We start from the raw sequence: 22,275 nt of genomic DNA, 5'->3' as shown, positions 1-22,275 counted from the left end.
AAAGAAAGCTGTAAGTAGGAGAGAGAATTTTTCTATGGGGAAGAGGTTCTCAACCCCTGGCTACTCATTAGTATCACTTGGAGAAGTTTTTGTTTTTTTTTTTTTTTTTGTTTTTTTTTTTTTAATTATGTTCAGGCTGTACTCCAAAATAAGTTAAAATCTCTAGAGATGGGGATCTATGCATCAGTATTTTAAAAACTCCCCAAGTGATTCCAGTATAAAACCAAGGTTAAGAATCACTGCTGCAGGGGTGTTGGACTAGAGTAGGAAGGTTCAATTCACATTAATAAGAAATACATCCCATACAAGACAATTGGAAGGTAGAATGAAGAAGTGATTAATCAGTGATTATCAACAACTAAGGCTTCTTGGAGAGAGTCTCTGACCAAAACCCGGGCTTTTAATTTTTATCCAAATGTGTTGTTTAATATAATACTTTTCAATATTGTTACTAATTTATGACTTTAACAAGAGATCTAGTGTTATATACAGCATACAAACGAGAAGAAAAAATGCATCATGGTCTGGCTCTTTTGTTCTTACTATTGAAAGCTTAATTTCTCAGATGAATCTGGAGGATCTGAAAATTACCTCTAGAGGCACCTTTAATGAATATTTAGTTAAAATTTCAGGGTATTAAAAACAGATGATTACTGGATGCTTGGGGCTGGTGCACTGGGACGACCCAGAGGGATGGAATGGGGAGGGAGGAGGGAGGAGGGTTCAGGATGGGGAACACATGTAAACCTGTGGCGGATTCATTTTGATATTTGGCAAATCTAATACAGTTATGTAAAGTTTAAAAATAAAATAAAATTAAAAAAAAAAAAAAAAAAAAAAAACAGATGATTCCAAAATAGAATGGAAAACATCAATAAAACTCATGGGTTAAAAAAGTTACATTTACTCAGTTGCATTCTAGTCACTATTTCTTGTTATCTTCTCTGTTCTTCCTCTTCGAAATATCCTGCTACCAAGAGTGAGTCTATAGCAAAACTAGTTCTTGTATGTTCATTGTACATCAGTGTTGGAAACCTCTCATAGATCATTGAGTCCAATCTTCTTTGTGCACCATGGGGGAAACTGAGGCCACAAAAAGTACCCTTTTCTTACTTCAGCAATTCAGATCTCCAGCATGTTCTTTCAATGACAACATTGTGGCCAAGGAGACAACATGATCAATGTGGTCCTTCTGATTATATGGTAATGATTAATGTATCATGAGTTCATAATACTTTGACACTGTTATGTGATACTTAGAGATGCCTGGGGAGACTCTCTGATGTAGCCTACCAAGCTGGGAACTATGAGAAATCCAGTGGGATAAATTGTTTTCTCTTTCCTGAGGTATGTCTTAGAGAGGCAGCTGTGGCATAGTGGGAAATGCTTGTGCCTCAGAGTCAGACAGACTTAGACTGGAATTCCAGCACATCATTTACTATTGCATCACCATAAAAAAAAATCATTAAATCTGGGAATTTGAGTTTCTTTTGTAAAATGAAGGTTATAAAGAGTACCTACTGCTTAGGGATATCATGAGGATTGAATGAGACAAAATATGAAAATGAGAGAGTACATGAGAGATAACCACTAAATATTGATTCTACTTTCCTTTTCTACTTCATTGTTGCACTATTCCTTAGAAAGGAGATGTGAAGGAAGGGAATATACTGGCACTAGAGTCCACAAGGCAAACAAAAGCTTTGGGGCTGATGATCATGTGACTAGGCAGCTGCTCTCACTGGAGATCTATTTTGTCCAGGTAGGCAGCATTTGAGACATACACACACACACACACATATATATGCTTTACAAGGCCTTAAAAAGCTACCTGTTGGGTGTACAGAAACTTGCCAATCATGTTGTGAACATAAAATGAAAGATCATGATATTAGTAGAAATATACAAGTGGCCCTAGTCCCTAATAAAAATCATCAAAGAATGCCTTATTTGAGAGTTTGATGACTTGCTTGCTGCTTTAATCCATCTGATTTCCCTATGTCTTTCTTGGGTAAGGAGTAGGAGTTCACTGCTCTATGACTTGTACAAGCACACACTGATATTGACTACAACAGATAAATGCTAACCCTTCCTGTGCCTTAGTCACCGTCTACAAATCTCTTCTATTGTAGCAGAATTCATTTTTTTTTTTTTTGAGTAAGAATGGGAAGTCTGATTGGGGAAAAAAGTCTTTTATGACACAATAGCAGGACAGACTTACCAAAGGGCCTGGATTCTTACCTGCCAATTAATTCCCACTCTTCCTCATTCCATAGTGGTTCCCTCAAAAAACTGTAGCCTGTGGCTGTATTTTCCAATATCTCTTTTCCTATACCCACCCTTGAAGCTATAGCAGTTTCCTTTGTTCTTTCTCCTTTGGTTTTGAATGATATTTCCTGTAAGTTCCTTCTTGATCATCCTTTCTCTTTCATTCAGGCTAAGTAGAGAGCTCAAAATGAAGAGAAGCAAATAGGACTCTAGTTTTGTCTCTTTCTTTTGTCTTGAGTAATTGGATCATGTGTGTGTGTGTGTGTGTGTGTGTGTGTGTGTATGTCTGTCTGTCTACCTGAGAGAGGGCGAGAGGGAGAGAGGGACAGAAAGAGAAAGAGAGAAATTGATATTATTTCTGCCAGTGCAAGTATTTGGAAAGTAATCAAATTGTTAAAACAAACTCAAGTCTACTTAGATCAATGGTCACAGAATATTTTTAAAACGTATTATTGAAGGATATTTTACATATGACAAAATTCATCCATTTCAAGTGTGCTTTTCAATAATTTTTATTAACTTTACTGAATGTTGCAGCAATCATCATAGCTCAATTTTAGAACATTTTCATCCCCAAATAAGAACCCTCATGACTATTTAAATTTATAGATTTTTCCTGACTTACAATCAGGTTGCATCCTGATAAATTCACCATAATTTGAAACTATCCTGTGTAAAATGCATTTTATACTCTTAACCTACCAATCATCCCAGCTTAGTCCAGCCTACCTTAAATGTGTTCAGAACACTTATATTAGTTTACAGTTGGGAAATATCATAAAACACAAAGATGATTTTTATAACAATGTCTTGAATATCTCATGTGATTTATTAAACAGTGCACTGAAAGTGAAAAGCAGAATGGCTATATGGTAGTGAATGGTTATAAGTGTATCAATTGTTCACCTTTGTGATTTATAGCTGACTAGAAGCTGTGACTCTCAGCATTACAAAAGTAATTAGAGAGGGGTGGTCCTAAGATGGCAGAGGAATAGGATGGGGAGACCACTTTCTCCCCTACAAATTCACTGAAAGAACATCTGAACGCTGAGCAAATTCCACAAAACAACTTCTGAATACTGGCAGAGGACATCAGGCACCCAGGAAGGCAGCCCATTGTCTTCAAAAGGAGGTAGGGCAAATATAAAAGATAAAAAGAGAGACAAAAGAGGTAGGGACGGAGATCCATCCTGGGATCGGAGTGTCAAAAGAGAAGTTTCCAAACACCAGGAAACACTCTCACCGGCAGGTTTGTGGGGAATCTTGGAATCTCAGAGGGTAACATAACCAGGAGGATAAATAAATAAATAAAGCCCACAGATTACGTGCTAAACAGCAACTCCCAGCGCTTGCAGACACCACCAACAAGCAGGGGCTGAACAAGGAGGCGCCGGCTGCATTGCTTAGGGTAAGGACCAGCTGGAGTGCCCTGAAGCAATCTGAGGGAGCTAAAGTGAGATAGCAATCCAAACTGTGGGATAGCCAGAGAGAGAGGGAAAAAAAAAAGGGAGAGAGAGAGAAAACTATCCTGCAAAAAGCCCTAACCTGAGGCACTGCCAGGCCCGCTCATAGAACAAAGGACTGAGGAGAGCCAGTAGGCTGTGGACCACCCCAATTCCCCACTGAAGACAAGCAGGCGGTGGGGGGTGTGGGGGGTGGTGTTGGGAGGCACAACCAGAGCCAGAAAGGGGCAATTGCAGCCCCAGAGAGGTATCCTCTAGCAAACTGCAAACAGGCTCCATTGCTGATCAAGAGTTCTTGGGATTCTGGACGGTTGACATCCACTGGGAGGGTCGCAGCCAGAGATCAGCTCCCCAGAAGAGACATACGGCACACCTGAGAAGGTGTGACCCTTGTACACCAAGGAAACCGAGTGGCTGGAACGGGGGAGGCAATAAGACACACCGCCCACCTGAGGAGAGTGCACTCGCCAAGCGCATGGTCACCTGAGCTGCTCGGACCTGGGAAGGGCACAGGCCCAACCGAGTCTGCGCCTTTGGAGAGTACTCGAGAACCTGAACCTGAGCGGCTTAGACCTGGGAAGTGCACGCAACCCAGGGCCTGCCTCAGACAGTTCCCAGCAGAGTAACCTGGAGCCTGAGCAGTGTAGACTGGGAAAGCACACATGCCGTGAGCGGGGGCAAACCCAGTGTGGTTGAAACACTGCGAGCACTCCCCACATATGCCAGGGATATTTGTTTGCAGTGTTCCTCCCTCCCCACAGAACGACTAAACAAGTGAGCATAAAAAAGTGACCACCTTCACCCCCTGGTGTCAGGGCTGAAATTAAACACTAAAGAGACCAGCAAACAGAAGAAGCTAAAATAAACAGAGGGAACCACTTTGGAAGTGACAGGTGCAACAGATTAAAACCCTGTAGTTAGCACTGACTACATTGGAAGGGGCCTATAGATCTTGAGAAGTATAAGCTGGATCAAGGAACTATCTGAAACTGAACTGACCCCCCACTGTCCATAACAACTCCAGATAAATTCCTAGATATATTTTTACTATTATCATTTTTTCAATCAAAATTTTTAAAAATTTTTAAGTCCTCTATTACTCCTTTAATTTTCATTTTTATAATCTACTATTACCTTGCAAAAAAAGATCCTATTTTTAAAGCAAACTTCATATATATATTTTATAATGTTTGTGACTCTGTTTTGTTTTTTTTAATATTGTATTGTTGAGAATCTAACTTCTACTCTAGATTTTTAATCTTTGCTTTTTGGTATTTGTTATCAATTTTGTACATTTGAGAATCCAATCTTCAGTACCCATTTTTACTTGGGAGTGTGATTACTGGCTTGATTGCTCTCTCCCCATTTTGACTCTCCCTTTTCTCCACCAGGTCGCCACTATCTCCTCCCTCTCCCTTCTCTTCTCTATCCAACCATGTGAATCTCTTTGTGTGTTCCAGGCTGTGGAGAACACATAGGGAACTGATTATTGGCTGGATCTGTCACTCTCCTTTTGATTCCCCCTTTTATCCTCCTGGCCACCTCTTTCTCCTTCCTCCCTCTTCTCTTCTCTGTGTAACTCCGTGAACATTTCTGAGGGATCCAGACTGTGGAGAGCACATAGGGAAGTGATTACTGGCTAGCTTGCTCTCACCCCTTTTGATTCCCCTTCTTCTCCTCCTGGTCACATCTATCTCCCTCTTCCCTCTTCTCTTCTCCATGTAACTCTATGAATCTCTCTGGGTGTCCCTCACTGTGGAGAAACTTTTCATCATTAACCTAGATGTTTTATCATTGGTGCTGTATAGATGGAGAAGTCTTGAGACTACTGTAAGAATAAGACTGAAAACCAGAGGCAGGAGGCTTAAGTTCAAAACCTGAGAACACCAGAGAACTCCTGACATCAGGGAACATTCATTGACAGGAGCTCATCCAAAAGCCTCCATACCTACAGTGAAACCAAGCACCACCCAAGGACCAACAAGTTCCAGAGAAAGACATACCATGCAAATTCTCCAGCAACAGAAACATAGCCCTGAGCTTCAATATACCGGCTGCCAAAAGTCACACCAAACCCAGTGACATCTCAAAACTCATTACTGGACACTTCATTGCACTCCAGAGAGAAGAAATCCAGCTCCACGCACCAGAACACTGACACAAGCTTCCCTAACCAGGAAACCTTGACAAGCCACCCATCCAACCTCGTCCACAGTGAGGAACCTCTACAAAAAAGAGGAACTACAAACTGCCAGAACACAGAAAGGCCACCCCAAACACAGCAATCTAAACAAAATGAAAAGGCAGAGATATAATCAGCAGGTAAAGGAACAGGATAAATGCCCACCAAACCAAACAAAAGAGGAAGAGATAGGGAATCTACCTGAAAAAAAATTCAGAATACTGATAGTGAAAATCATCCAAAATCTTGAAAACAAAATGGAGTTACAGATAAATAGCCTGGAGACAAGGATTGAGAAGATGCAAGAAATGTTTAACAACGACCTCGAAGAAATAAAAAAGAGTCATATAATGAATAATGCAATAAATGAGATCAAAAACACTCTGGAGGAACCAACAGTAGAATAACAGAGGCAGAAGATAGGATAAGTGAGATAGAAGATAGAATGGTAGAAATAAATGAAGCAGAGAGGAAAAAAGAAAAAAGAATGAAAAGAAATGAGGACAACCTCAGAGACCTCTGGGACAATGTTATTGCCCCAACATTTGAATCATAGGAGTCCCAGAAGAAGACAAAAAGAAAGACTATGAGAAAATACTTGGGGAGATAATAGTTGAAAACTTCCCTAAAAGGGGGAAGGAAATAGTCACCCAAGTCCAAGAAACCCAGAGAGTCCCAAACAGGATAAACACAAGGTGAAACACCCCAAGACACATATTAATCAAATTAACAAAGATCAAACACAAAGAACAAATGTTAAAAGCAGCAAGGGAAAAAACAAACAAACAAACAACAAATAATACACAAGGGGATTCCCATAAGGACAACAGCTGATCTTTCAATAGAAACTCTTCAGGCCAGAAGGGAATGGCAGGGCATACTTAAAGAGATGAAAGAGAAAAACCTACAACCCAGATTACTGTACCCAGCAAGGATCTCATTCAAATATGAAGGAGAAATCAAAAGCTTTGCAGACAAGCAAAAGCTGAGAGAATTCAGCACCACTAAACCAGCTCTCCAACAAATGCTAAAGGATCTTCTCTAGACAGGAAACACAACAAGGGTGTATAAACTCGAACCCAAAACAATAAAGAAAATGGCAACGCGATCATATTTATCAATAATTACCTTAAATGTATATGGGTTGAATCAATAAAGAAAACAAAATATGCATAGAAATGAATGAAAATGAAAACACAATAACCCAAAACCTGTGGGACACTGTAAAAGCAGTGCTAAGGGGAAGGTTAATAGCAATACAGGCTTACATCAAGAAACAAGAAAAAAGTCAAAGAAATAACCTAACTCTACACATAAAGCAGCTAGAAAAGGAAGAAATGAAGAACCCCAGGGTTAGTAGAAGGAAAGAAATCTTAAAAATTAGGGCAGAAATAAATGCAAAAGAAAAGAGACCATAGCAAAAATCAACAAAGCTAAAAGCTGGTTCTTTGAGAAGATACATAAAATTGACAAACCATTAGCCAGACTCATCAAGAAACAAAGGGAAAAGAATCAAATAAACAAAATTAGAAATGAAAATGGAGAAATCACAACAGACAACACAGAAATACAAAGGATCATAAGAGAGTACTATCAGCAGCTATATGCCAATAAAATGGACAACTTGGAAGAAATGTACAAATTCTTAGAAAAGTACAACTTTCTAAAACTAAACCAGGAAAAAATAGAAAATCTTAACAGACCCATCACAAGCAAGGGAACTGAAATTGTAATCAGAAATCTTCCAGCAAACAAAAGCTAAGGACCAGATGGATTCACAACTGAATTCTACCAATAATTTAGACAAGAGCTAACACCTATCATACTCAAACTCTTCCAGAAAATTGCAGAGGAAGGTAAACTGCCAAACTCATTCTATGAGGCCACCATCATCCTAATACGAAAACCAGACAAATATGCCACAAAAAAGAAAACTACAGGCCAATATCACTGATGAACATAGATGCAAAAATCCTTAACAAAATTCTAGCAAACAGAATCCAGCAACATATTAAAACGATGATACATCATGACCAAATGGGCTTTATCCCAGAGAGGCAAAGATTCTTCAATATCTGCCAATCAATCAATGTAATACACCACATTAACAAATTGAAAGATAAAAACCATATGATTATCTCAATAGACGCAGAGAAAGCCTTTGACAAAATTCAACATTCATTTATGATAAGAACCCTCCAGAAAGCAGGAATAGAAGGAACATACCTCAACATAATAAAAGCTATATATGACAAACCCACAGCAAACATTCTCCTTAATGGTGAAATATTGAAAGCATTTTCCCTTAAGTCAGGAACAAGACAAGGGTGCCCACTCTCACCACTACTATTCAACAGTGTTTTGGAAGTGTTGGCCACAGCAGTCAGAGCAGAAAAAGATATAAAAGGAATCCAGATTGGAAAAGAAGAAGTAAAACTCTCACTGTGTGCAGATGATATGATCCTCTACATAGAAAACCCTAAAGACTCCACCAGAAAATTACTAGAGCTAATGAATGAATATAGTAAATTTGCAGGATATAAAGTTAACACACAGAAATCCTTTGCATTCCTATACACTAACAATGAGAAAACAGAAAGAGAAATTAAGAAAACAATTCCATTCACCATTGTAACGAAAAGAATAAAATACTTAGGAATATATCTACCTAAAGAAATTAAAGGCCTATATATAGAAAACTATAAAACATTGATGAAAGAAATCAAAGAGGACACTAATAGATGGAGAAATATACTATGTTCATGGATTGGAAGAATCAATATAGTGAAAATGAGTATACTACCCAAAGTAATCTATACATTCAATGCAATCCCTATCAAGCTACCATTAGTATTTTTCATGGAACTAGAATAAATAATTTCACAATTTGTATGGAAATACAAAAAACCTCGAATAGCCAAAGCAATCTTGAGAAAGAAGAATGGAACTGGAGGAATCAACCTGCCTGGCTTCAGGCTATACTACAAAGCTACAGTCATCAAGACAGTATGGTACTGGCACAAAGACAGAAATATAGATCAATGGAACAAAATAGAAAGCCCAGAGATAAATCCATGAACCTATAGATACCTTATCTTTGACAAAGGAGGCAAGAATATATAATGGAGAAAAGATAATCTCTTTAACAAGTGGTGCTGGGAAAACTGGTCAACCACTTGTAAAAGAATGAAACTAGAACACTTTCTAACACCATACACAAAAATAAACTCAAAATGGTTTAAAGATCTAAACGTAAGAGCAGAAACTATAAAACTCCTAGAGGAAAACCTAGGCAAAACACTCTCTGACATAAATCACAGCAGGATCCTCTATGACACACCTCCCAGAGTAATGGAAATAAAAGCAAAAATAAACAAATGGGACCTAACTAAACTTACAAGCTTTTGCATAATGTAGGAAACTATAAGCAAGGTGAAAAGACAGCCTTCAGAATGGGAGAAAATAATAGCAAACAAAGCAACTGACAAAGAATTAATCTCAAAAATATACAAGCAACTCCTACAGCTCAATTCCAGAAAAATAAACGACCCAATCAAAAAATGAGCCAAAGAACTAAACAGACATTTCCCCAAAGAAGACATACAGATGACTAGCAAACCCATGAAAAGATGCTCAACATCACTCATTCTTAGAGAAATGCAAATCAAAACCACAATGAGGTACCATTTCATGCCAGTTAGAATGTCTGCTATCCAAAAGTCTACAAACAATAATTGCTGGAGAGGGTATAGAGAAAAGGGAGCCCTCTGACCATGTTGGTGGGAATGCAAACTGGTGCAGCCACTATGGAGAACAGTGTGGAGATTCCTTAAAAAAATGGAAACAGAACTGCCATATGACACAGCAATCCTACTGCTGGGCATACAAACTAAGGAAACCAGAATTGAAAGAGACACGTGTACCCCAATGTTCATCGCAGCACTGTTTATAATAGCCAGGACATGGAAGCAACCTAGATGTCCATCAGCAGACGAATGGATAAGAAAGCTGTGGTAAATATACACAATGGAATATTACTCAGCCATTAAAAAGAATACATTGAATCAGTTCTAATGAGGTGGATGAAACTTGAGTGTAGTAAACAGGGTGAAGTAAGCCAGAAAGAAAAACATCAATATAGTATACAAATTCATATATAGGAATTTGAAAGATGGTAGCAATTACTCTGTATGTGAGACAGCAAAAGAGACACAGATATATAGAACAGTCTTTTGGACTCTGGGAGAGGGCAAGGGTGGGTTGATTTGGAAGAATGGCATTGAAACATGTAAATTATCATATGTGAAATGGATCGCCAGTCCAGGTTTGATGCATGGGACAGGGTGCTCGGGGCGGGTGCACTGGGATGACCCAGTGGGATGGGATGGGGAGGGAGGTGGGAGGGGTGTTCAGGATGGGGAACATATGTACACCCGTGGCTGATTCATGGCAATGTATGGCAAAACCACCACAATATTGTAAAGTAATTAGCCTTCAATTTAAATGAATAAATTTATAAAAAAGAAGTTAAAAAAAAGTAATTTGAGTGCACACTGATAGCTCAGGAAAAGATCAAAACTCAAAATTTGAAGTATGGTTTCTGTTGAATGTTTATCACTTTCATACCACCATAAAGTCAGTAGTTGTAAGTTGAACAACTTAATTATCATAAATTTGGGACTGTCTATAATTCCTTTCCTCACCCCCAGCCTCAGTCAACTTTAATCTAACTTCTGTCTCTATTAGCTTGCCTATGTGGATATTTTATACAAATGGATTCATACAATATGCAGTCTCTTTTGTCCAGCTTTTTCACTTAGCTTGTTTGAGGTTCATTTATGACATATTATGTGTTAGTTCAATCCTCTTTATTACTGAACATTACATTATATGTTTATTTGACAATTTGTTTATCCATTCATCAGTTGACAGACATTTAAGTTGTTTCTACTATTTGGATACTATAGATAATGTTTCTATGAATATTTGTGTAAAAGTTTTTTGTGCACATATATTTTTAATTATCTTGAGGTACATACATAGTGGTGAGAAGGCAATGGCACCCCACTCCAGTACTCTTGCCTGGAAAATCCCATGTATGGGGGAGCCTGGTAGGCTGCAGTCCATGGGGTCGCAGGGAGTCGGACATGACTGAGCGACTTTACTTTCACTTTTCACTTTCCTGCATTGGAGAAGGAAATGGCAACCCATTTCAGTGTTCTTGCCTGGAGAATCCCAGGGTTGGGGGAGCCTGGTGGGCTGCCATCTGTGGGGTTGCATAGAGTCAGACATGACTGAAGCGACTTAGCAGCAACATACATAGTAGAATTATTGGATCATATAGTAATTCTAACTTTAAATTTTAGAGGAATTGTTAGGCTGTTTTCAAAAGTTGGTGCACCATTTTACAATCCCACTGACAACGTATGGGCTTTCCCATTCTCCACATCCTTGCCAACATGTGTTGTTAGCATATTAAATATGGGAGAAACTTAGATCACTCTAGATCTTGAATAAGATTATAGTAAAACACAGAATTCAAAGTTAAATAGTATATCTTTAGGTGGTTCTTTAAATTCAATGAGATTGTAAACAGGCTCTAAAATGGCCAGGTAGTACTTCTAAGAGATAATAATCTAGATAATCTAAAGATAATATGCTTCTATGCTTTAAAAAATGCTATGATCAAAACGAGAAAACATACAAACTCAGACATTTTGCAGACCTCACAAGACATGTGCTTAGTCCTATTAACATGGAACCCTTTTTTAAGAAGTGTTAGTTTAGCACACAACAAATTTTAGTAGATCTGTAGCCTACGAAAAAGACAGATGCCATAAGAAATTCAGAAATATTTAAGGAAAACTTGGATTATCACCCAGATCTCTTGGGTGGCAACTCAGTGAATCCAACTACCCTTCTTGCTGAATTCACTGATAAGAAATACGTTTCATTGCTCTACTCACTGAGCAAAGACACAGCAGCCAAAAGAGGCATCTTAGTTATTTGAAAGTAGAGGAAAACAAGGTTTTTGGATGCATTTTTTCTTTATTGGCTAATATGAAATATCTCCAGAGCATCAGAAATAAAACATTCTGTCAGTAGCTACCACATATATAAGGCTCAAGATTCAACAAAATGTCTCCAAATAACAAATTTAGGATAATAAAAGTAATTGAAATTTACCTACATTCAATGTAAAACACCAGAGACCTTGGTAGTGAGGTTAGCAGGGTGTTACATGCATAAGAAATTATCTTCCCAGTACAGTAGGGGTTTGTGTTTTGGAGAAGGTGCTACAGTATTGACACTCTTACTGAGCCTGAGTCTGAGAACCTGGAAGAAGAAAGCGGCTCTCCTAGGCTCCTCTTTGTCAAAATTCAAATCTAAGTATACAGAGAAGAAAATACTAAATCAAAAAAGTAAACTCATCCCCAGCAAATACCTCCCCTCCTTTACAAACAAGAACAATTTTCTTTTGCTAGTTCAAATATAGACAACTCAATTATTATCTAGTCTTAGGGGCATGTTGAAAATGTTTCTGTCATGTGTCTTTTGTGATTCCACTAACAAATATTACCCAAGTAGAAAAGATAAATGAAAGCAAGGCATTCAAAGATACCTGTACTTTAAGAGCAATGAAATCTTTAAAAGCACTCCCCAGGAACAAAAACTTGAGTGTGACATTTGCTATGGCCAAGCAGCAATTATGGAGAAGAAAATGGCAACCCCCTCCAGCATTCTTGCCTGGAAAACCTCATGGACTGGAGGGAGGAGCCTGGTGTGCTGTAGCCCATTGGGTCACAAGGAGTCAGACACGACTGAGTGACTTCACTATAAGCAGTAATTATAAAGAAGAAAAGCATCCTTCACCTCACCTCTACCCAAGATGTCTTAAAAGACAAAGTAAAACATTTCCCTAGTTCAATTGCTAACTACAAATTTTTAAAGTTAACTTATTTAATTGGAGGATAATTACTTTACGATATTGTGATGGTTTTTGCCATACATCAACATGAATCAGCCACAGGCATACATGTATTCTCCTCATCCTGAACTCTCCTAGAACCAAGGTGATTCTGGGTATGACTTGGGATGATCATACAATGTTCATACCATGAGGACCTTGCTCCTGATTGGCATACTTATGTACTGAGGTAAGCTTGGCAACAAAGGCTGGTGTCTTAATTGCTACAGAAAAGGCCATTGATGAGAAGTTATTCTGGGCTGTGTATTCTAGCCAGAAAGTTTCTTGTCTTGGGTGGAGCTTACAATGAGCTTTGTATTGATTGTGTTTAGGGATATACCATTGGGCAATTTTGCTACATGGCTGCTGGTTTTTTTTTTCTGCAATGTTGCCCTCAGTGTCACTATGGTAACTACCATGTTAAAGCAATTGTTAAAGTGAAATTATTAGGGGTAAACAGTGGAGAAAGCCCTGGTCTGGGGATCAAGAGACTTAGGTTAGACTGACTTCTAGTCTGACAAGTGACATATCTAATATAAGCTGCTTTTCTCTTCTTCAAAAGGAATATTATAACACCCTATTCAGGGGATTGTGAGGATGAAATGAGACCATGAATATAAAAGAGCTCTGTCAATTACAGTCTAGGGCAGGCACAGTGAAGATGGCTGGCTGTAATATTTTATCATTATATTATTGTTAATATAATTGTGACACAATCACTACCTTTCCCATAGATGCAGCAATATTAGACTTGAACCACAATAATGCAAATGGTGACTTTTGAACACCTAAGACCTCCTCTAGCTGAATCATCTTCAATTTGGATACTGGTTCTTGCCCTACCAGAAGCTCCAGACATGGCTAATTAGAATCAGCGAGATAAGAATAAGCTGTCTCAGAAAAAAATAACAGAGAACTTAAAAGTCAAGACCTAAACCCTTGGCTCATACATATTTGCCAATACCTGTGTTAGGTCAGGCTGCTTGATGCAGGCTTGCAATTCAATTGCTTCTAATCCCCAGTGCAGTACAATGGGAACTTTTAATTTTTTTCCTATTTGCTTTTTAGAACTTGACTAGTGGGTTGCCCTGGGAACCCTTAATCAGTGTTTGTACATGAACTGTTCCCTACGATACATTTAATAAAACCTTGAAAGCAGAAGTCCTGTTGTAGAGAGCATTCATTTGCCAGTACTAGGACCTATTGAAGTGCACATGCTGTTTAGTGTACTTAATTAACCACCAAGTAATTGTGGGACAAGAATTAGCTGTACAGGACTAAAACAAACAAACAAACAAAAAACTGATAATACAGAAGAATATACCCTCCAAGTTACTTATTACATCATGCTCATGAGATATATAAGTTCAGTTTAGTTGCTCAGTCATGTCCTACTCTTTGCAACCCCATGGACTGCAGCACACCAGGCTTCTCTGTCTATTACAAACTCCCAGACCGTGCTCAAACTCATGTTCATCAAGTCGGTGATGCCGTCCAACCATCTCATCCTCTGTCATCCCCTTCTCCTCCCACCTTCAATCTTTCCCAGGATCAGGGTCTTTTTTAATGAGTCAGTTCTTCGCATCAGGTGGCCAAAGTATTGGAGCTTCAGCTTCAGCATCAGTCCTTCCAATGAATATTCAGGATTGATTTCCTTCATAATTGAATGGTTTGATGTCCTTGATGCCCAAGGGACTCTCAAGAGTCTTCTCCAATACCACAGTTCAAAAGGATAAATTCTTTGGTGCTCGGCTTACTTTATGGTCCAATTCTCACATCCATACATAACTACTGGAAAAACCATAGCTTTGACTATAAGGGCCTTTGTTGGCAAAGTAGTATCTCTGCTTTTTAATATGCTGTCTAAGTTGGTCATAGTTTTTCTTCCAAGGAGCAAGCATCTCTTAATTTCATGGTTGCAGCCACCATCTGCAGTGATTTTTGAGCCCAAGAAAATAGTCTGTCATTGTTTCACCATCTATTTTCCATTAAGTGATGGAACCGGATGCCATGATCTTCCTTTTTTGAATGTTGAGTTTTAAATCAGCTTTTTCACTCTCTTCTTTCACTTTCATCATGAGGCTCTTCAGTTCCTCTCTGCTTTCTGCCATAAAGGTGGTGTTATCTGCATATCTGAGGTTATTTATATTTCTCCCATGAGATATATAGGTAGAAATTAAAGGAAAAGCATAATTCTGAAGGAATCAAACAGGAAGGAATGATGAGAAATCTGAGATCCAACTGAAATGTCAATAGGAAGAGGCAGTAGGTCTTCTTTCCTCTCTCCACTCAGCCACCCCTAAGTATTTTGGAGGGTATCTTTTGAGGTCTGCAATGGCACCCCACTCCAGTACTCTTGCCTGGAAAATCCCATGGATGGAGGAGCCTGGTGGGCTGCAGTCCATGGGGTCTCTAAGAGTAGGACACGACTGAGCGACATCACTTTCACTTTTCACTTTCATGCATTGGAGAAGGAAATGGCAACCCACTCCAGTGTTCTTGCCTGGAGAATCCCAGGGACGGGGGAGCCTGGTGGGCTTCCATCTATGGGGTTGCAGAGTCGGACATGACTGAAGCGACTTAGCGGCAGCAGCAGCAGGAGGTACTTTGGGGAATTCAGGCCCAAGAGGGAAGGTCACTTTGGCTCCTAAATATTCTATAAGGTTCCAAGAAGGCAAATTCCCACCATGCTCCCTGTTGGAGGCAGAGAGTTATAGGACTTCAAGTAAAGGGTGAGGCCTGGGAGACTCACAGGGAAAATATTTGCCATGCCCTATGTTGCAACACAGGATCATCACTCTTCAAACATGCATAAGACGATCCAGCTGACACAGGGAGTGTGATGAGTCTAAAGTGACTTGGAAGAAGGGAGGAGAAAACTTGTAGGCCATAGGCAGTAAGAGCTATACAGAGGATAAAGCAAAAAAGAAAAGAAACCCTCTCCATCCTGGATGTGGATAAAGCCATGTGCTGTTTTTCAATGGAAGACTATGCTGCTGCCTCCACAACTTAGATTATGGAGCCAGCTGATTTTTCTGGTGGTGGAAATGAACTGCTTTACTCACCTTTGTGACCCCATGGACTGCACCCCACCAGGCTCCCCTGTCCATGGGATTTCCCAGGCAAAATACTGGAGTGCATTGCCATTTCCTTCTCCAGGGTATCTTCCTGACCCAGGGATCAACCCTGGATCTCCTGAATTTTAGGTGAATTCTTTATGGATTGAGACACCAGGGAAGCCCTTCTGCCATAGTCAAGAGACATTTCTGCTTTACCTGACCTTCCCTGGGCTCTGTTCTCAGCCATGGAATCCATACATTGGTCTGGGGATGGGAATGTGGAGCAGGCTGCCTTTCCCAAATATGAATTGCTTTGAGTAAGTTACTATTCCTGTCTTGAACTCAGGTTCCTCGTCTTTAAGACAGTTATAATGTATGAAAGAACTTTTTTTAATAATATAAAGCACTAAAGCATTATAATTGACAGATTTTTTCAAATATCTGCAATCTATCTGGGAGAGGCTTTTAAAGATGGGATATTTGCCCTCTCCCACCTCGAAATAAAGTTGAAGACTCAAGTCACTGCCAAAATTAAGATCAGAGACTCTTAAATTGAACACAGGAGGGTAGGAAGGACAAGTAGGGTGTACGCTTCTACTGGTTTCAATCTTTCTCCTTTCTCTCTTACCCCCCAGGGGAAAATGAGTAAGATAGACAGATGGAGTCTTGTCTGACCTTACAGCACTTCTCACTTTTCAATCTCTTGAGAGATAGTGCTGATGGAAAGTCTCTTACCTTTCCACTGGCAGAGAATATACATCAAAGCTGGATATAGGGTGGGAGTAGGCGAGCTGATGGGAGGCAGAGAGAATAGGCCTGGTATTGTGGGCAAGGATATTACCTTAATACATTCAGGCATAGGGGTCTTATTTGGCCTTCACCCATTTTCCTCCCCCAACCAGTTGTTTTCTGGAACAGATATGCCAGAAAAGCTGCTACTACAAACACTTCTAGAAAATGAAAATTTCAAGATACTGGAGAGGCCCCTAGCTTTAATAATTATGATATACATCACTGAATAATCTAAGGTCTCTGAGCCTCAGCTTCATCATATGCAAACTGGGGATGGTAATCCTGGCCTTCAGTTCAGTTCAGTCGCTCAGTCACGTCCGACTCTTTGAGACCCCATGAACAGCAGCACGCCAGGCTTCCCTGTCCATCACCAGCTCCCGGAGTTTACCCAAACTCATGTTCATTGAGTTGGTGATGCCATCCAATCATCTCATCCTCTGTCATCCCCTTCTCTTCCTGCCCTCAATCTTTCCCATCATCAGAGTCTTTTTAAATGAGTGAGCTCTTCGCCTCAGGTGGCCAAAGTATTGGAGTCTCAGCTCCAACATCAGTCCTTCTAATGAACACCCAGGACTGATCTCCTTTAGGATGGACTAGTTGGATCTCCTTGCAGTCCAAGGGACTCTCAAGAGTCTTCTCCAACACCACAGTTCAAAAGCATCAATTCTTCTATGCTCAGCTTTCTTTATAGTCCAACTCTCACATCCATACATGACCACTGGAAAAACCAGAGCCTTGACTAGACGGACCTTTGTTGGCAAAGTAATGTCTCTGCTTTTCAATATGATGTCTAGGTTGCTCATAACTTTCCTCCCAAGGAGTAAGCATCTTTTAATTTCATGCCTGAAATCACCATCTGCAGTGATTTTGGAGCCCCCCCAAAATAAAGTCAGCCACTGTTTCCTGGCCTTGGGTTTATATGAAGATCCAATGAGATGATTGTTCTGAATGCAAACTGCAAAGTTTAGTGCATATACGTAGTAAATTCCAGCATTCACATCCTAAGATTATTATGTCCAGTCTTGGTTTTTACAAGTTAAATCACCTCCAACATTCTGGATTATGTTGATGTTCAGTCACCAAGTCATATCCAACTCTTCACGACCCCATGGACTGCAGCACGCCAGGCTTCCTTGTCCCTCATCATCTCCTGGAGTTTGCTCAAGTTCATGTCCATTGCATTAGTGACACCATCCAACCATCTCATCCTCTGTCACCCTCTTCTTCTTCAATCTTTCCCAGCTTCAGGGTCTTTTCTAATGAGTTGGCTATTTGCATCAGCTAGTCAAAGTATTGGAGCATCAGCTTCAGCATCAGTCCTTCCAATGAGTATTCAGGGTTGATCTGCCTTAAGACTGACTGGTTTGATTTCCTTGCAGTACAAGGGATTCTCAAGAGTCTTTTCCAACACCACAGTGCAGAAGCATCAAGTGTTTGGCGCTCAGCTTTCTTTATGGTCCAACTCTCACATCCATACATGACTATGGGAAAAACCATAGCTTTGACTAGATGGCCCTTTGTTGGCAAAGTAATGTCTCTGCTTTTTAATATGCTGTCTAGGTTGGTCATAGCTTTTCTTCCAAGGTGCAAGCATCTTTTAATGTCATGGCTACAGTCATCGTCTGCAGGGATTTTGGAGTCCTAGAAAATAAAGTCTGTCTCTGTTTTCATTGTTTCCCCATCTATTTGCCATGAAGTGATGGGGCTGCATGCCATGATCTTTGTTTTTTGAATGTTGAGTTTTGAGCTAGCTTTTTCACTCTCCTTTCACCTTCATCAAGAGGCTCTTTAGTTTCTCTTTGTTTTCTGCCATAAGGATGGTGTTAAAGTGCTGCACTCAATATGCCAGTAAATTTGGAAAACCAGCAGTGGACACAGGACTGGAAAAGGTCAGTTTTCATTACAATTCCAAAGAAAGGCAATGCCAAAGAATGTTCAAACTACTGCACAATTGCACTCATTTCACATGCTAGCAAAGTAATGCTCAAAATTCTCTATGCTGGGCTTCAACAGTATGTGAACCAAGAACTCCCAGATGCTCAAGGTGGATTTAGAAAAGGCAGAAGAACCAGAGATCACATTGCCAACATCTGTTGTATCATAGAAAAAGCAAGAAAATTCCAGAAAAGCATCTACTTATGTTTCATTGACTACTCCAAAGCCTTGTGTGAATCATAGGAAACTGTGGGAAATTCTTAAAGAGATGGGAATACCAGACCACATTACTTGCCTCCTAAGAAATTTGTATGCAGGTCAAGAAGCAACAGTTAGAACTGGACATGGAACAATGGACTGGTTCCAAATTGGGAAAAGAGTACAACAAGGCTGTATATTGTCATTCTGCTTATTTAACTTATATGCAGAGTACATCATGAGAAATGCTGGGATGGATGATGCACAAACTGGAATCAAGATTGCTGGGAAAAAAATCAATAACCTCAGATATGCAGATGACACCACCCTTGTGGCAGTTGTTCCATATAAGGTTCTAACTGTTGCTTCTTAAGTAGCATATAGGTTTCTTGGAGACAGGTAAGATCTCTCTAAGAGCTTTCCACAGTTTGTTATGCTCCACAGAGTCAAAGGCTTTAGTGTAGCAGATGAAACAGAGGCAGATGTTTTTTTCTGGAATCCCCTTGCTTTCTCTATGATGCAATGAATGTTGGCGATTTGGTCTCTGGTTCCTTTGCCTTTTCTAAACCCAGCTTGGATATCTGGAAATTCTCAGTTAACGTACTGCTGAAGCCTAGCATGCAGGATTTTGAGCATACCCTTACTAGCATGGGAGATGAGTGCAACTGTCTGGTGGTTTTAACATTCTTTTGTACTGCCCTTCTTGGGAATTTGGATGAGGATTGACCTTTTCCAGTCCTGTGCCCACCACTGGGTTTTCCAAATTTGCTGACGTATTGAGTGCAGCACTTTGATAACATCATCTTTTAGGAAATTAAATAGCTCTACTGGAATTCTATCACCTCCACTAGCTTTATTGACAGCAGTGCTTCCTATGGTCCATTTAACTTCATACTCCATACTTTATACTGGCTCTGGGTGAGTGACCACACCATCGTGGTTATCCAGGTCACTAAGATATATTTTGTATAGCTCTTTTCTGGTTATGCTGGACTATATAGGCTGCTATTAATACCAAGCAAATAAAATAGTTGCTCTATTCATCTGGGCAACTTTTATTTCAAAATCTGACCTATGTGAGGGAGTAGATGTCAGCCTAATTGGCCTATTATGGACATAAGGGAGACTTAAAAACAATACATGGTGGCTACACCTGAGCCTCGATGTTCAGGCCTACCCTGTGGCATCAGCAAAGAAGGGAGCAGTTTTACTTTATTCTAAGAAGCGTGTGAAACTGGTCGTGAAGGCTTAGCAATTTACTGGTTTTATCTAAACTAAGAAAGCACCAATGTTTCCTGAGAGGCCCTAAGGCAGGCTTTAATGAAAACCCAAGGTCTTAAGTGTTTTCCCTAGAGCTCAGGGACTTCACAGTCACCCTAAAGGCCAATGCTCTGAGCTCTGAGTTTGGCCCTGGGGATGTAGAGAATCAGCCTTGGGCTTAAGAAGATCAGGCACCATGAAGGGACAAAAGAGGCAAGAAAAGAAGAGAAATAAGATAAAAGGAACTTTAGAAAGTACCATTTTAAAGGCAAAAAAGAAACTGAGTTGGAGCCCCACTAAAGAAGGTAAGAAACCTATAGGTGGAAAGGAAAACCCCAGGGGGCAAAGGGATTAGCTCTGCAATTGTCACAGCCACAGCAGTGTAAGAGATGTGTGGGGAATTGAGGTTTCACGCGTCTCCTAACATGTGTGTAGGGGTGTGTGTGTGTATGTGTGTGTGTGTGTACTGGGGAGGGGAGCAGTGCAGAGTAGCTGAAGAGGAAAAGTTTGATTTTGTCCCTAAAATGCAAGGCAGATGTATCAATAGGATACTGAGAGGCTCCTCCTTTAGGTTCACCTGACCAAAAAGGCAGGCAGTAAAACTCTACCCCATTCATTGCCATCTATTCTCCTCCTGTCTATAATCAAGCTAAGCTAGGAACATATCTGGTAGTCCCACGACTGGGTAATCTGGCTTTCTAGGCTAGCTTTCTAGCTAGGATAGGAAAGCAAGAAATGCTGCTGGTCAGTCTTGGGAAAATAATGAAGAATCAATCCTTTGGTAGGATGAGATAGGATGTGCTCTGTCTGTAGAGTACAGGTTGTTGTAGATATCATATCCCATGGCCCTGCTGCTGTTGTGGTTTAAGAACAAGGCAGGAGAGTCCAGAGAGAATGATTGGGCTGCCAGAAGCCCAAGAGACCCAGGGAGGGAGTAGAGCAAGTTAGAAACCAATGGGACAATCTCATAAGCTGCTTCTTCTCTCCATCCCTCAAAAAATGGTTTAGGCCAGTGGTTAGGGTACAATAGCAGAAAAACATCACCTGTTTGAGGTGATGACTTGACAATTCTATCTTACTCTACATTGGTAAGACAATTTCACATGAAACTGGATTCAGTTTTAAATACCCCATACTTTAAATGAATCAAAGTGGTACTTTCCAGACAGGAGAAGCTCTCTTTAGACTTCTTCAGGGCTATCTCATTACACAGGAAGCAGATGAGGTCTGTGTGGCCCAAGGAGCAGAGCAGGACCCAGGGTTGGTTACTATAGAGAGAAAGAAAGTTTTTCTTTACATTGAGCTCAAATCCATCAGCCATAGCAATAATACACATTGATGAGAATAGCTTCCTGACATTGTAAGTAGGAGCAAGGATGACACCAACACTTTGTGGGGATATTATAAAAGGGACTCAAGCATGGATTGAAGGACTTGGAAGGGAGGTTGGATTATATGACCTTGAAGGTATCTAGACTGACCTTAGTAGCAGTCTTGGCTTTCACCTACATATTGTTTACATTTTCTTAGGTGAGATATAGGGAGGGGTAGTCAATGGGGAACCTGGACACTATCATAGCTTAGGAGAAATATTGAAATGGGTAGTGAAAGTAGTTGGTTAGTTGAAAAACAAGAGTCCACTCTCATGCTTCATACTGTCCCTTGTTACTTCCTTAAGCTTTTGAGAAAGTAACATTGGCCATGGAATAGTCACATTGATTGAATTGGACAAGCTCTGGATTGGAGCTTCAATACCTGGGCTCTAGCTCAGGTCTGCCACTGAAATGCTCTGTGACTTTGAGCAAATCATTTCTCCTCTCTGTGTCTCAGGTCTTGCCTCTATAAAATGAGGCTAACAAACCTTGAACTGCTTAGCACAAAGGGATGTTATGAAGACCAGGTAACTGTAGTGTATACGTAGGGATATATAAATTGTGACTGGGAGCAAGGAAGGGAAAGAAAAACTAACATGGTTTAAATACCTCTAATGAATTAGACACTGTAAAAGGCAATTGCACATGCCATTTCTCACTCACCTCTCACACTATAAGGAGAATACTATTTCTTATTTTTCACAGATTAAGGACCTGAGACTCAGAGAGGTGAAGGAATTTATACAAGGTTCACACAGCTATTAAGGAATAGAGGTAG

General features: G+C 40.0%; 1 protein-coding gene across 4 annotated transcripts in view; it reads right to left on the bottom strand.

The window, feature by feature from the left end:
- Nucleotides 1-883: 883 nt before the first annotated feature.
- The window catches only part of EDA2R (ectodysplasin A2 receptor), a 123,167-nt gene continuing 101,775 nt past the window's right edge, over nucleotides 884-22,275 (bottom strand). For all 4 annotated transcript variants that reach the window (XM_055565185.1, XM_055565186.1, XM_055565187.1 and 1 more), the window contains one exon: nucleotides 884-21,392. The gene's annotated coding sequence lies outside the window, so the exon portion shown is untranslated. The remainder of the gene's footprint in view (nucleotides 21,393-22,275) is intronic.

Source organism: Bubalus kerabau, chromosome X, assembly GCF_029407905.1.
Source record: "Bubalus kerabau isolate K-KA32 ecotype Philippines breed swamp buffalo chromosome X, PCC_UOA_SB_1v2, whole genome shotgun sequence".
NCBI classification, from domain to species: Eukaryota; Metazoa; Chordata; class Mammalia; order Artiodactyla; family Bovidae; genus Bubalus; species Bubalus kerabau.
This window is presented reverse-complemented; position numbering and strand designations above follow the sequence as displayed.